Source organism: Colias croceus, chromosome 15 (assembly GCF_905220415.1).
Source record: "Colias croceus chromosome 15, ilColCroc2.1".
In the NCBI taxonomy this organism is placed as follows: Eukaryota; Metazoa; Arthropoda; class Insecta; order Lepidoptera; family Pieridae; genus Colias; species Colias croceus.
Window position 1 is genome coordinate 9707383 of NC_059551.1, and position 12698 is coordinate 9720080.

The 12698-nt window shown below is 31.2% G+C and overlaps 1 protein-coding gene across 1 annotated transcript in view; it reads left to right on the forward strand.

The window, feature by feature from the left end:
- The window catches only part of LOC123698288 (potassium voltage-gated channel protein Shaw-like), a 151469-nt gene that overhangs the window by 103608 nt on the left and 35163 nt on the right, over positions 1-12698 (forward strand). The gene's annotated exons all lie outside the window — the stretch shown is intronic.

Below are 12698 nucleotides of genomic sequence, written 5' to 3' on the forward strand. Positions count from 1 at the left end.
GCATGCAGGTAGATGTCATAACGTAGGCGTCCCCTAAGAAAGGATTTCCCGAAATTCTTGCGGGAACGGGGAAAAACGGGGATGCACGTACAAAGTCGTGGGCGGAAGCTAGTCTATTATAAATGCGAAAGTTTGTGACGATGTGTGTGTGTGTTTTTGTTACTCTTTCACGCAAATACTATTGAACCGATTACAATGAAATTTAGCACACATATAGAGGGTAACTTGGATTAACACATAGGATAATCATCACATCGGAACGGGAACTATGCGTGTCTTGTGGGTTCTCCTTTGATAACGCGGGCAAAGCCGCGGCCGGAAATCTAGTATAAACATAAACCACAGAAATTTTGTTACACATAGAAAAAGCAGCGTAAGTTCTAATCAAGATAAAATTTCATCCATATCTGACCTTAATTTAATCATGCAGCCAGCAAGAACATCAAAATATTTCGCGAGAGAATATTTTACCAATGTATTCTTTCTACCAATAATAACAACCTCTTATTAATTTACACCTTTCAGATAAAAATTTACATACAATTATTATCTATGACATTTCACCAATAAAATGGCTTTTTACATCAGTCAGAATCGACATCCGAAATCGAAAATTTAACAATAATTCCAAAAGTTTTCAAACTTCGGTCAAGTGAAAAGTACATTGGGACGACAATAAATCTCATTTTGCAACCTTGTCTGCAGTTCGGAACATTGTTAAAATTGCAATTAAATTATTTTTTTGCTGTATGATCGTGAAAAAAATTCCAAAAGTTCTGCAAACTTGGGGAAGTTTTCGATATAATATTTCATATTACGTATTAAATTTGCAACCAATCTAAGTGTACGGAACATTTATATATAAAAAACATTTTTTTATATAAAAAAATCAGTTGAAGCCAAACCTGAAAGACGGAAAGCTAGACTTATCTATACTCTATACTAATATTATAAAGCTGAAGAGTTTGTTTGTTTGTTTGAACGCGCTAATCTCAGGAACCAGGTCCGATTTGAAAAATTCTTTCACTGTTACATACATACATTTATCGAGGAAGGCTATGGGCTATATCATCAATCATCATGCTAAGACCAATAGGAGCGGAGCAATGCGGGTAAAACCGCGGGGCACAGTTAGTAATAAATATTAAGACAAAGAGCTCATAATCAAATATTTGCTAAATCAAACTTCTTTCATTTAGTTCGCTCACAAAGGACAATTTACAAACTAGGTAAATTTGCATGCATTGAACGCAACTTAAAATTATAGACTGTTTTTAATTTAAATTTTCAAACAATAAAATGAATAGAATTACAGCATTAAAGTGTATTTTATCATCTTTTTGGTAATTACCTCCGCTCGCAATTCCATAGCACCATAAATACCAAATTAATATAGCGTTCATTGTTAATTTTGAATAAATATAAAGAGAACAAATACAAGTTTTATTCATCGTTAAGTCTAATGAATTATTCATTCAATTTTGTGGGCTTGAAGATAATACCAGTCTAATCTATACTAATATTATAAAGCGTTTGTTTGTTTGTACGCGCTAATCTCAGGAACTACTGGTTCGATTTTAAAAATTATTTCGGTGTTAGATAGCCCATTTATTGAGGAAGGCTATTATAGAATATATTATTATATCACGCTAAGACCAACAGGAGCGGAGCAATGCGGGTAAAACCGCGGGGCACTTCTGAATAAAATATATAAAAATCAAATACAAATTTTATTAATTGTTAAGTCGGATGAATTATTAATTCATTTTGTGGGTTTGAAGATAATCTAATTGTTCATATGTAAATTAAAAAGAAATGAATGTCAAGGTTTTATTTCAATGGCGTGCGTGTTATTAAAATTTAATTGCTTTGTCACTATTGAAGCGGTTTGTATGCGTTGAAGTTTGTGAATATCTTTTTATCGTATGACTGCAGTCTGCGCTAATGTTATAGAAATGTATGTAGGTAGGTATGGTATAGTAAAGCTCAGAAACTTTTCAGGCGATTCTGAAAATTATATTTCTGAATGGTTATAACCTGTACTATTGATGTTTTTGTTTGAACTGATTAATTTCTTGGTATATTAAATAGTGAACATTTGCAAGGCTATTTTAATGTTAACAACTTTCTTAGAAGTAAACAGGATTTGCATGAAATTAATAGGTAGATCAACATATTCTATTAAGGGCCGATTTTTCAATGCTTGGATAAAACTTATTCGTCGAATAATGTATAAAACTACCATTTTAAAAACGTATTCTAATTGCCCGTATTTGACAGTTTACGTGACATTTTAATATTATCGTGTAATACTTTATTGGACGGATAAGTTTTATCCGAGCATTGAAAAATCGGCCCTAAATCAAAATAAGTAAGCTAGGTATGTGTTTGTATTTAATTCTAATGTTAAAACTATTAAGACGATTCAAAAGTGCTTCTAGGAGAAGTCTAATTGAATAAATAAATAACGTTTGATTTACAAAAATACGTATAGATTGGTTGCTTTTGTAAAATCAATCATAGAAACAGATGTGAACTGCATGTAGGTAACAAATCGAAGCGATTTTTTGAATGTCCATACTTTATGGGTTAGAGTGAAATACATTTTTCAAATAACTTTATACCTGGATCTGAAAATAAATCGAATATGACTGAATATGACTCTAGATTTGTAGGAAGTATTGGAATTTTGAAAAAATAAGTTACTATATTATACTACAAGTTTTAAAGTAGATATTGTTTTTAGTATGTTTTCTATTGAGTATTTTTCTGTATGCAAACGCATTAAAAGATACGTAATTGGATTGTGCCATTTTATTATTATGACAAAAAACAAGTGTATGTTTATAACTAGACATCGGATTATATGCACTAACAAGATGCCAAAATATGCATGCAAATATGCACTAAAAAAGGCCGAAATATGCACTAAAAACGACTGATATGCCTAAAATATGCACATATAAATCAAAAAAATCTTTATTATTTTTATATGTTTAAATCAAAGATTGTACAAAAACATTGAAATTTTCTTGAAATTGAGTATAGTTTTTGTGCCAATATACAATTAAGCATTTTTACCAAATTTTCGAGCGCAAATTTGTGATGTTTGTCACCCGCGAGCGCAGTGTTGCCACCTTAGACCTTTCCGGTCTAAATCTAGCCCTTTTTTGGAATTCAACCCGTGTTTTACCTTTTTAGCCCCAAAAGGGTAATCTAGCCCTATTTTGAATGGCTCAAAATTTACTTAAAATGTACCATTTGTAATTTGTTTTGTAATTTTTTGCCATTTTACCATGCCAAAATAGGGTTTGTTTACTCGCTGAGCGTTCTGATTGGCTAATAAAGGTTAGTCGACCAATCAAAACTCCCGCTACTTAACGATTTATGCACGAAATATGCACGATTGGGGAAAAAGGCTAAAATATGCACTAACGCCGTAATTAGAGAGTTTTATGCATTTGCATATGGGTGATTATACAAAAATGGGGTAACTTTTAAGGATATTTTGTTTACTATATTTTTTATATCAGATTATTACAAATTAGGGTGTATGTGATAGCTAATCTAATGAATATATTGTTCCAAATCGGGCCAGCCACTTTTTTAAGTAGATTGTGAGATATTTTAAATTTTCTGGATTTGGCCTCCAGGGGACTGACAAGGCTAACATAGTACTGATAAAAAACACAATTTTGTAATATTCTTAAAGAAATTCAATGAAAATTACTACAAATCTCTCAGTTTTAGTAATGGCACATGTCTTTTAAGTATTAAAATCACTTAGTTACATTTAAAAATGGTAATTGATAATATATTGTGATACTGGGAAAAAACAATGTCTCAATTTTCAAAACAGCCTTCTGACATTTAACGCAACGTGAATATTCTTACTCTCTTACTTAACTTACTACTTTGACTTAGTTTTACTTAATATTTCAAGTAATTCACAAACAATAGAAACAAAAAAACGGCCAAGTGCGAGTTGGACTCCTAACAAACCTATTTTTTATTATGTTTGTAACTTAAAATTTATACTTTTAGCAATTTTTCCTTTATCTGTGTTATAAGACGTTGCTTTTTACCATATTTTAAGACTGTATACACGGCGAGCATCCTGTGTATTTTTTTATTCCCTTGCGAATATTTAAATTTGCGGAAATTTGCAGTATTAACGGATGTAGGTATCTTTTAATTGCGTTGCGTTATTTTTTTACAGCCCCAAGGGTTCTTAATGTTGAGTATTCAATATAAATTTCAAATTGATACTTCCACGCGCTTCAAAAAAACGTCTTAACAGACAAACGGACAACAAAGTGATCCTATAAGGGTTCTGTTTTTTTCCTTTTGAGGTTCGGAGCCCTAAAAATCTAACATTATTTATGTTAAAAGTAATAATTTTCATAAAATGGTTCATGGTTTTTAACCAAAGGCTTGAATGAAAGTCTCATCTGAGTTTTCATAAGAGCCTTTTGACATTTTTATAATGTTATTAAAATAATTAACTTTTATGTTATTTTGAGGTAATTTTACTTCACAATATTATACGTTTACGTATTTATCTAATAAATACATATAACAAGCTATGCCCTGAAAGCATCAAAATCAATAATTAAAATAAAATAAGATCTTTTAAATAAGACTATTAGTAGTTTGTTTCAATAGCTCTTTTCTTTGCTACTCTTTTTTAAATGTTTCTTCCCTAGTCAAATTCGGTTTCTTTTAGCGTGGCGCATGATGTTTTAAACTGAAATATCAAATAGAAATGCTTATACCAATAGCAATCAAGATAAAAGTTCTCAAAAACGATAGAATCATCAGTACTATGGGGTCGCGTCAGTCCACTGGCGCGATATCTGACATAGGACTGATGCCAGCGGATTGATAAAAAGGGACTTAATATGAGATTATAATCACAAATTATGTTTTTTTGCCTTATTTCTTATATCAACAAACTATATTTTTACAAATCATACTTAACCATGTATGAATGAAAATAAAAATCAGTTTAACAATAAAATAACGACTCACCATAGGACTGAAATGTTGACTGGCGCAGCACGAATTTAGAGGACAAACACAACCCTAGCGCTGGTACAGTTATGACGGCCATCAAAATATGGGATGCACAAGTAACTTCATTACCAACATTAATATTTAGACAGGGATTTGACCTCGACTTGGTGATATTTAGCGAGAATTTCAAATTTAAAAAACACACAACGGACTGACCAATAAAAACGATGACAAAGTTTATTTTTATTTTTTAAATAAAATGTTAAACATTTCGTTATGAAAGTTATACTATATAATACTATGTATATCAAAGATTGTCCTGAGTTAGTAAGTTTTCTCTAATCAATGATAATGTTTATAAAATTGTCACTTGATTGTTGGTTTTCGGAGTTGTGACATGCCAAAGTACTGATTATTTAAGTATTAATTATGTTTTTTTATCAATTTGTATTTTAAATAAAGAAGTGAAAGTGAGTGACCAAATAAAGGACGCTTTATTGTTTTAAAATAGATTGTTATTTGATTAAAATATAATAAGACTTTGTATAAATTGGCTGGTGACATTGAGTTACCCCATTTTTGTATAATGACCCATATGCAAATATGCAAATGCATATAATCCGATGTCTATTTATAACATACTGTTTTGCATAGAATTGTATCAAGATTATTACGGACAAATAATTATTATGTAGGTACTAGCTTTCCGCCCGCGGCTTCATCCCCTTCGTTTTGGAAGAAAAACCCGCATAGTTCTCGTTTCCGTGGGATTTCCGCGATAAAACCTATCCTATGTGTTAATCCAAGTTACCGTCTATATGTGTGCTAAATTTCATTGTAATCGGTTCAGTAGTATTTGCGTGAAAGAGTAACAAACACACACACACACACACCCTCACAAGCTTTCGCATTTATAATATTAGTAGGATTTAAAATGTATTAAATAGACTAATAGTTTGTCCAATAAAACTTCAAGCAATACAAAAACTTATTTAAAATTTAATTAAAACATAATTAACATGCCCACTAGTTAACTCATAATTGTATTTCCAAATTTCCCAGAAACGTATTCGAAATGTGACCTACACATAATTAATTTTGCCATAACTCGTGCATACGGAACCGTGAAAAATTAAATTACTCGAAACCAACCCTTCAACACCACAAAATACCAGAGTAATTAATTTTTAATCATTCCTAACGGCCATATATAATTATAACCATATAAACGGTATTGAAGCCCGTGCAAGGGAAAAGAGCTTTTTCAATATATTTTTACAGCATTTAAAAGCAACGTTTAATAAGTTAATGAAAGACGGTTTATGCAATAAAATTGTGAATATCAAGGGGTATCGATTGGTCGTTGAACGCTGTGGATATTTATGTAAACTATTTGTATAAATAAGTCAAATCTGTTTTCTCATACATTAGATAGAAAAAAAAGATGGATTATATATCCAAAAACCTTGGCAAAAACCCGAAAACGTAATAAATAAACGTCAAACGTTCCCGTACAGTCAATTTGTTGGTTGATTCATTAATATTAACGTGTCTTCTGGCGTAGACATTTTGTTTCACAATGTTCTGTGATATGCTTCCTGGTTTAGAGGTGTTTGCTTAGTAAGGATAAGGTCAGGGGTTCGATACCTGATGAAAGATATTACGTGGAGTTTGTTGAAAATATAATAAGGTGTCGAAAATATGATAAATATAGTTTACTAGCTTACCGCCCACGGCTTCACCCGCTTTGTCTAAAACCTAATAAATTATATACTAAAACCTTTCTCTTGAATCACTCTATCTATTAAAAAAAACCGCATTAAAATGCGTTGCGTAGTTTTAAAGATTTAAGCATACAAAGGGACATAGGGACAGAGAAAGCGACTTTGTTTTATACTATGTGTGATGATAATTCAAAATGGTGGTAGCTGTAAGATGAGTAATCTATGTAAAATAAAGAGTTATTTAATCGATATTTAATCATTGATATCTTGTGAACATAATTCATTCCTCCTTTAAATTAAATATATTTTTAATTGTTATTTTGGCAATGAAAAATAGGAAATCGCAATAAATGCAAAAGAAAGACCGTTTGTTACATTACCGAAGGTTTATTCCATAGATATCGATGGTTTAATTTAAACTATAATTAAAATAACTTCGTAAAACCTACCTTGAATAGTTCTGTATAACCAATAAGATAAAACCTCCCTGTGGTCAAATAAAGCGAGATCGTAGATAACATTTTTCCCTTGTTTCCTCAATTATCTTAATTAATTCGGTTAATATCTAACTGGAGGCTTTAATTCTGTTGAAAGCTCTCAATTGAACTCATTTCAATTTTAGATATTGATACAAAAAAGAACTTTGTATTCGCCCGTAAGATACCGTCAAAAGAAGGCCCTTAAAATACCCAATTACTGTGTTTTATATTGTTTTATAATATAAATATTACATACGTCTCGATGTATATTTAAATTATTGACATCCTACTTATATTATAAGTGTGACTGTGTGAAATGTTGTGAAGATGGATCAATGTGTTTATGTATGTTTGTTACGCTTTCACGAGAAAACAACGTAAAGAATTTTAATCATACTTGGAAATTATGTAGCTTATGTACCAGAATAACAATAAGTTGTCTATGTACTTGCTCTTGCAAGCAAGTAAATCCGCGAGTAAAACCACGTACCACAGCTACTTATGTATAAAAAGGATAAAATAAAAACTTTACTAGTTTAAGAAGACACGGATATAAATTCTAAAATCCATTACTTACTCGACTTAGTTATTTTACATGATTACAGAACTATTTTAACGAAAAGCCTCCGCTTTGTAGATTTAATTTAAATAAAACACTCGTATCTGAAAGTTTCCTCCATTTATTTCAAATACAAATTCAAATTTAATTCAGTAAATGGTTATTCGATTCAAACGTTGAATATAGTTTAAAATGGTCTACGGATATTTCTATTCGTCCTGATTTTATTCCGGGACAAATACAATTTTATTGGAGACTAGCGGTCCGCCCCGGCTTCGCCCGTGGTACATATTTACGTTTTCCTTACATAAGAACCATCCTCGTACTTAAAGGAATAAAAAAAAGAATTATCGAAATCGGTTCACGCGTGATGCCGTGACAACACGAAACGGGTTTCATTTTTTATGTTATATGATTACATAAGAATAAAATAGTTTATATTTTATTATTATGTAATCTGCATTTATCTAAAATTCTCCACTAATATAAGAAAGCGAAAAGATTTTATTTTCTATTTTTATCCTTGCTTTGGGATAATTAAAAATGAAGTTCTTTCATCAGCGAATTTGGCTATATTTTTTTCAAAATCTCTTGATACGAATAAGTGGATCCGAGTTGTAATCTTATATCTTTATAAGTATTTTCGTTAAAATACTCATCTACAGACAGGTCTTGAGTTCAAACCCATCTGATGCCAATTATAATATAAGCAACCTAAAGCGGATCATCTCCTTTAAAGACATGGCGACATATGACAGTGAAACACGCGAAATGCATTTGTTAACTTCTCATGGGACTTCATTATTTTACTCGGCTATTCATAAGTGTTTTAGAATATGTTTTTTAAAACAATATGTAAAAAAAATTATTCGATTTTAAGAACTGATTTTGCAATTTAGCTTGAATTTTAAAGTAATTTCTTTTTCTATAAAACTCCCAAATAAAAGTCGTTGAATTTAAACTCATTTCGATTAATCCTTCATTTGATTATATTTTTATCAATTCTAATTATATAACAATGGCATATTTAAGTAGGTAACGATGTAATAATCTTTGTTAAAAGGCATTAACAGAGAGGACAAATTGTTTACCGAATCAAATAATCTTATTTATTTTAAAATTAGTTTCAACTTTATCCAGTCATGTGATGTAGTCCGATTTCAGAAGCTTATCTCAAATAGCTCCTACCTTTGGAATTCGATTCATTCGCTTCAACGATGTATTTAAATCCATTATATATAGGGTTGGAATTTTTAACTTTTTCGTGACATTTCACCAAACAATCAATCAAACAATCACCAAAAATTCAAAGTGTAATGTTCATATTCATTTGGGATAGACTAGACATTGATTAAATATTTAAAACTAGTGAGAGATGGTTTAGAAATTAATATAATGCAAATATGAGTGAAACAAATATTCCTCTCTATGTTATTAAAACTGATTTTATAACCAGCGTCATGTAGGCGCATAAAGACAACAAATCTATACATATAATAAATCTGTAGAAGGGTCAATTCTGTACATTGAAAATATTGAAAAAATAAATACCAGGGGGTGTTACTGGATCGATACCAAACCCAAATATGTGATTAAAAAAATTTTTGTCTGTCTGTCTGTCTGTCTGTCTGTATGTGAAGGCATCACGTGAAAACTAACGGTTCGATTTCGATGAAACTTGGTATTATAATTATACCTTATTATCCTGGGCGTAAAATAGGATACTTTTTATCCTGGAAAAATACGTAGAAAAAAATTAATCTTAATTTTTCAGTTTTATCCATAGACGTTGTTCTGTAGAACCGCGAACACACGTTGCGTACTATTATAGGCCTAGCCGTATTTGGGTCCAATCTAGATATTTATAAGATGTCATTGTCAGAGTTACTCAAAATGGAGAAATAAACCATCCACGCGAAGACCGACATCGGCGCGGACGGAGTCGCGGGCGGAAGCTAGTAATTAATATTTATCCGTCGAGAGAGACTGTCTTTAACTGAAATAGTTACCTATATCAATATTTGCATAAGATAGATAATAATTAGAGCAATACAATATAAGTAGATGCAATTTTTTTTTAAACTGGGAAGGATGTAGTCCTGGGATGCATATGCAAAGGATCAAATTTTATTGACCATGCTAGCTGTACTGTCGGATAAAGTACAACACAATTACAAAGCCTGGATACAAAAGAAATAAAAAACAACAATACTGAAATAACTTACTCCATTTTTTTTTTGTTCCGCTGAAAAAAGGCTATTAGTTCGAGTCGATTGGGTTTCAAGTTTTTGCTCTGAAAAGCACTGTTTTCATACAATTTCTTCTAACATAGTGTTTTAGTTTTATTGCTCAAATTTCATTTCAAAAGTATATTTTATTTCGACGAATCTTTTATTTAATAATAAATTTTTCAAAGAGAATATTATTTTAATACATAATACTTGAAAGTTGACTTGATCACTTTAAAAAATGATTCAATTTAAAAAAAACTTGGCGTGTAACGCAAAAATGTCACGCCTACGGCGTAACGCAAAAATGTCACGCCTACAGCGTAACGCAAAAATGTTACACTTTTTTGTCCAACCCCGATAAAGAAGTTTCACTTCAAAAATATGTTACATATAGTATTGAAATTTTATCTCAAATTAATTAACGTAACTGGACAAAAATAAAAAGGGACAGCCCTAATCCCCTAGGGCTGTCAGTTATCTGTAACCGAAATCTCGATAAGTTACGATAAGAATAGGCTGTGGAAACGTTGGCCGCTGTAACAATTAATGTTCCCGGATATTAAATCCTCCATTATCCCACTCCTGTGGTTCTTGTGATATCCGGGATATCACACGGACGGAAGAAACCGCGCGTTTTTATTTAGTCACTAATATAATGTGTCTAATGACTATAGTAATCTAAAATAGAAGAAGACATGGAAGCCTGTATACAACTGAATATAAAAGGAGGTTTTAAAAATATTGATAATACTCTTATTGCAAATGTTAGAATTGATCTAGCCGCCTTTGGCCGATATACACAAATAGATGGACACAAACATATAGTAACATAAGACCAGCTATCCTAAAATTGAGAAAATACAAAGACACACGCACTATGCACCAATTAAATAAAACTAAACTCACATTTTAATGTAATTTATTCATACTAAGAACAATAAAAAACCAAAACAATTGCTTTTACGACATTATCAAACAATACAATGCACCAAAAAGACCCCTAGATCACCCCAAACCAGATTTGTTTTTACAATTTTCTGTAACAATCTCATTTCTATGCTAATGCATAAACGATTCCGGTCTGAAGAGCCCTTTATGCTTCTAACCTAATCACTCCCTCGTTATCTACGCCTTAATACGGTAAGGCAGCCTTTGGTTTGTCGTCAATAAGTTTGTGTTTTGTGTGAAATTCTGGGAACACTGGTAATCTGATGTTTAACCGACGTTGAGGTTAACTATTCGTCACGTATGGTTGTGATGATAGTTTAAGTGTTATGGATTCACACGTATATATTATGTACAACTAGATGTATGACGCGGTTTTTCACGAATCCGCGGGCTAAATTATTTTATCTGTAGGAGCTAATGAAACGAGAGTCAGAGTTAGTCTGGTAAAAAATCGTCTTTTACATCATAATCCGTTCTATGATTTACGCGTTATATAGTTCCCAACATACACACATTTTACAAATTATCGCGTTTACAATATTAATCCCTGTTAGTCGCAAAAACATCAGAAACAAACTGCTGATATTCAGAGACATACGGACGACTAATTGAAATAATTTACTAAATTTCATGAACGTTACAAAATTCGTTGGATCAGCTTGTTATTTTTAAGACCTTTTTTATAGTTTTTTCAACTGACTTAAAAAACGAGCAGGTACATTCGTCCTGGTGAACTAATTTTGATGTTCCTTTTTATTTGATAGAGTGATTTCCAGTAACCGTAAATTATGTCCAGTTCTGACACTATTGGAAGATTGTAAATGTTAAGTGTTTTATTATAAAACTAGCTTACCGCTCGCATTTTCACCCACTTTGTTTAAAACCTAATAAACTATCATCTTGAATCACTCTATCTATTAAAAAACCGCATCAAAATCCGCTGCGTAGTTTTAAAGATTTAAGCACACAAAGGGACAGAGAAAGCGACTTTGTTTTATACTATGTAGTGATATTAAATAATAATAATTATTAAAGTAATCACAATTTTAATAAAACTATCGATACAATACCCGTTCATATTGCTCTTCTAGAACCAATAAAATTCTATTCTAAACAAAATGCGAGCAAAACTGAAGTTCTAAATAACTTTGATATTCGCGAGTTCAGCCGAGTCACGGTATAGCAATAACACTTCCAAACAAAACACCTTTCCTGGGTTATTGCCAGAACAATTTGATTTTTGTTGAAAAAGTGAAAAACTAACTTTAGAACAGCCTCCAGCGTAGCATAGCCGTTTGGTAGAGCCTATTATTTAAATGTAGTTTATTATTTGAATTAAATGTAAAACTAGAGAAAAGTAAATTATCTTTCCCATAAGAAAATTACTCTTCTAATGGGGTATGTAAGTATCATCATCTAAATACTAATCGATGCTTCTCACAGACTTGTCTGTAAGATTTACGTCTTATTTTGGATACGTACGTTCTTTAACTTAGGGAGAGAGTTGATAGATTAATAAAATAAATATCAGTTAATGTTTTCCCTTTCACATACAAAAGATCAAACTGTATTCTCTATAACTGCAATCACATAAAATTTAGCAAAGAACGAATAAATTTATTTGCAATCGATAGATATAAGTAAAAAAATGTGTGCGTGTACTAGTGTACACACGTAAGAAGTGAAACTTCTTTATGACCTTATGTTTCAAAAAATAATTTACTACTTTACAGAAATACGT